Below are 3994 nucleotides of genomic sequence, written 5' to 3'. Positions count from 1 at the left end.
CACAAAAAAACGGTACAAGCTACATTTAAACTAGTCTATGAAAATTATGAAAAAAGTTTTGTAACATGTCCTAAATTTTTAGCTAATTTAGGTGTTTGGAGAGGGTCGCACTTTTGTGTTTTAGGAAGGATATGTAAACGACAGATAACACCAAAAATATGAAGAAATTATTTCCAAACCGTGTTAAGTCAACAATCATTATGTTGCTCATTTTCAAGAATACTGGTTACCAAACTGAAGCTATAATACCAGCTTTATTGCGATATCGCACATGTAAAACAGACACATGTGCACAACCAGAGAAGATCCGATTTAATCAGTTGAGCTGTTTCAATGAGTGTTATCTTGGTTTAATAGCTTTTAATGGGGTTTAAGTCCTGCAAAGGGCGAGATGAATTCTACCGTAGACATGACTGCATCATGAAAGGAAACCCGTTGACATTTCAATCAATGGTGTTGGTTCAGGTTTTTATCCGTACGAACACTGACCTTAATACTTACTTGATCTTAGTTTCATTTTTTGCATCGCTGCTATCTCTTCCTGATGTCTTGTAAATACCTAATGGGAATTATACAGATGTATCCTTCACTTTAAAAAGCTACTCTTCTTGTGAAATTAATATATAGTATTAGTAATTCTGCCTTCCCATAAAACTCTTATTCTAAATCTCTGAGGTTCCACCAGTGGTGGTGATGGTGTGGGGTCATACTGAGGGTCATTTGGTTGCTGCTTGTTGATAAAATATTTCAAATTTCGAACGAATTCTGTGTGTAACAAAAAATAATTAAATTTAGTACTGGCAGAGAAAACATGAAGACAAAAATAAACAAAAAATAGAAGTGAAAAGAATACAAAAATCGTGTTTGAAAATAAAATCGCACATGGAAAAAAACAAACAAAAAAAAACACCACGACCACTTTGAAATATTTTTTTTTAATTTTTATAGCTGTTAATTAGGTAAAAAAATGCAAAAGCAAAATATATTTACGCCCCCGGGTGGGCTCGAACCACCAACCTTTCGGTTAACAGCCGAACGCGCTAACCAATTGCGCCACGGAGGCGATGGGTGAACATAGGAGATAATCAGCTCTAAATATGTTTTATTTCCTTGACAAGGTGACAGAATTAGTCATGCTTGTCAGAGAAAACTAATGCGTCACTGACTCACTGACGGACCGATTCTCATACTTTGTTCCCGGTTATGATATTTTAAAATTTGTTTAATATTTTGTTTCAAGGTCGGAAGCTTTATTGAAGCTTTATAATATTCCATGTAGTTAGCTGCCATACTGCATGAAAATAATTTACAAGGTGGTTAATTTAAAAAAGGCAAGAAACTCATTCAATATCTCTGTCTTATTACTGAAAAGAGTGCATACGTCAATAAAGCATATATATTTATATCTTAATTATAAGTGAAAGAACATTATCAAAATGTATATAAAGGTTATAATTAATTATGTTTGCATTTTAACCTGTACGTTTATTAAAGCAGAACTAGTGTTACATTTAATGGGTGTGATATTATATTAGATTCGACCACACTTACCCAACTGAAGCTGTAATACCAGCTTTATTGCGATGTCGCACATTGAAAACAGACACTTGTACACAACCAGAGAAGATCTGATTTAATCAGTTGAGCTGCTTCAATGAGTGTTATCTTGGTTTAATAGCTTTTAATGGGGTTTAAGTCCTGCAAAGGTCGAGATGAATTCTACTGTAGACATGACTGCATCATGTTTCAAAGATATACATATCAACACGTTTCTAGTGTATTAAAAATCAGATTGTGGTAGGAATACAGTCATGTTTTCATTTAATATAAATTAATTTTGATGAATTGAACTGGTATGACTCTTAGGACTCGTGATAAACGACGATTAATTTTGTAATAATAAAATGAAAACGCTGGGTCGTTCACGACGTCATTGTAATTCATGTCAAAACCTGGGGAGTGATCAGGCACATACGTGTATACTTGCACGATCGATACTCAATGATCCAGACAATACCATTTGAATATACCGCCCTTATGTATGCATCTGCGTGACACATCTGGTCACTTGCGGGAAGATATACTATACCCTAATAGCTTACAATAGATACCCCAACCTCCAACTTTGGAGGTGACGCGTATGTAGGGCTGTTAAGACCCCCTTTTTCAGCATCGCTGTCACCCAAAGACCCCATATTTTTTCACGAACACATGCTCTGTCACCCGAAGACCCCCTATTTTTCCATTTGATCTGTCACCCTTACCAGTTCACTTTGAACAGCAACTTTCATTTATCACTGATTTTGTTACTTATTTTGACCAAAAAAAAGAAATTAGAAGCCATTTAGCACTAGAAATTCGATTTTCGAGGTTTCTGTGGCGCTGTTTCGGATCTCATTCAAAGATTCTATTTAAAAAAAAGGTCATGTTCTCACCCAATGACCCCATATCTTTTACATTTTGCTCTCACTGAATGACAAAAATCATGCTCTCACCCAATGACCCCATATTTTTTACATTTTGCTCTCACCGCCCCTTAGTGCGTAAGTGCCAGCCCTACACCTATATCCATTTCAAATTGAAGTGCCCCCCCGGACCCCACCGTAAATAGCTCTCCTCATTACCTCTCTCTGCCACTATATACGCGTAGTGTACGTAATTTGAACCATATTTTGTTCAAAAATGATAGAAAGGGACTGTTTTCAGCTAAAATGTTGGCTGTCAGCAGATGCCCAATGGCATCAGGAAGTGTTGCAGAAAGGTAAGCGTACTCATTATTTATTCAAAATATCACATATTTATAAAATCCGAATTGGAAATCAGAAAAAAAATGTCGGGTTAAAATTCTCACCCTAGAAATATTGTGCAATTAAATCGAATCAAATTTAAGCTCCACAAACAACGTCCAATTATTCCCATAGGGATTTGCTACACGTGTATATAATAAATTATGATTTGGGGTTAAGTTGAGAAGAGTTATGCCTCAAGTCTCAAAATACACCGAGTGCACCTTTTTTGATCAAAAACCTCGACAATTCAAGACTCTGTAAAAACAAATCAAGAATTATCTGGGATCATTGCAACTAAGTATATGAACGTTATGATCTAAGCTACCAGATGCATCATTAATTTCATGACTATGATATTTAGTTGTGGAAAAAATATTACTCAAATAAAGGATTCAAACTATTATAAATAGCGTCCCTGACCTAATGTGACACATATTTAATGAGGCGAAAAGGGATTGGTACTGGAATATGCTTGACCGAACTCAATGCGATCAGTACACTGTCCTATGCCTTATTGTGATGAGGCGGGAGTTTTAAAAACACGGCTCCTGAACATAACATAAAGCCCGAACATATTTCCAGACAAGGAACAATAGCCATAATACAGACAAACTGTCTGGCAATGACGTCACAATAGTCTATAGTAAAATAGTCTGTGTTCGGCTACAGTATAATCATTACTAAAAGTCTAGAGCGATTTTTCATTTATTTTCTAAAATTAAAAGAACCACTTTTCAGCGGGATTTTTTGTAAGTTACACAGCTGAAGTTGTGAAAGGGTTGAAAGACTACAATATTATGGCATAAACAAGAATATGTTCGTTTGGTCTTTATTCCTATTATCTGACGCCTTAAGACTGGATTCTGCTAGGTAAACACTTTGAAATCCATATTGAGTATTTGATATTAAAAACCTCGCTAACAGCAATGAGATTGACAACTTCAATATTAATCGATTTCGTCAACAATATTCAGCGGCCAAAGCGAGAATTTCATTAAGGGACACTGAAAATTGCTGAATTCACAGGCTAACCAAAAAAGCCATCGTGTATAGAGCGACTTCTCTTTCATCAGCACCAACCAAATGTTTATATTTCAGTGCAGTAACAAATTGTAGCCTAACTATCTTCCATCGTATGTTTACGGCACACCAGACCACGGATCGATCCTGGAAAGAAAGAGGTACCTCAATATCAATGCCAGCTA

General features: G+C 35.8%; 1 non-coding gene across 1 annotated transcript; it reads right to left on the bottom strand.

Moving 5' to 3' along the window:
* Positions 1–989: 989 nt before the first annotated feature.
* On the bottom strand, positions 990–1063 carry Trnan-guu (transfer RNA asparagine (anticodon GUU)). The gene has a single exon. It is a non-coding gene; the product is annotated as a tRNA-Asn (tRNA).
* Positions 1064–3994: the final 2931 nt, after the last annotated feature.

This window comes from Amphiura filiformis, chromosome 13, assembly GCF_039555335.1.
Source record: "Amphiura filiformis chromosome 13, Afil_fr2py, whole genome shotgun sequence".
Classification (NCBI taxonomy): Eukaryota; Metazoa; Echinodermata; class Ophiuroidea; order Amphilepidida; family Amphiuridae; genus Amphiura; species Amphiura filiformis.
The sequence above is the reverse complement of the archived record's forward strand: the minus strand, read 5'-3'. Positions and strand labels throughout refer to the sequence as shown.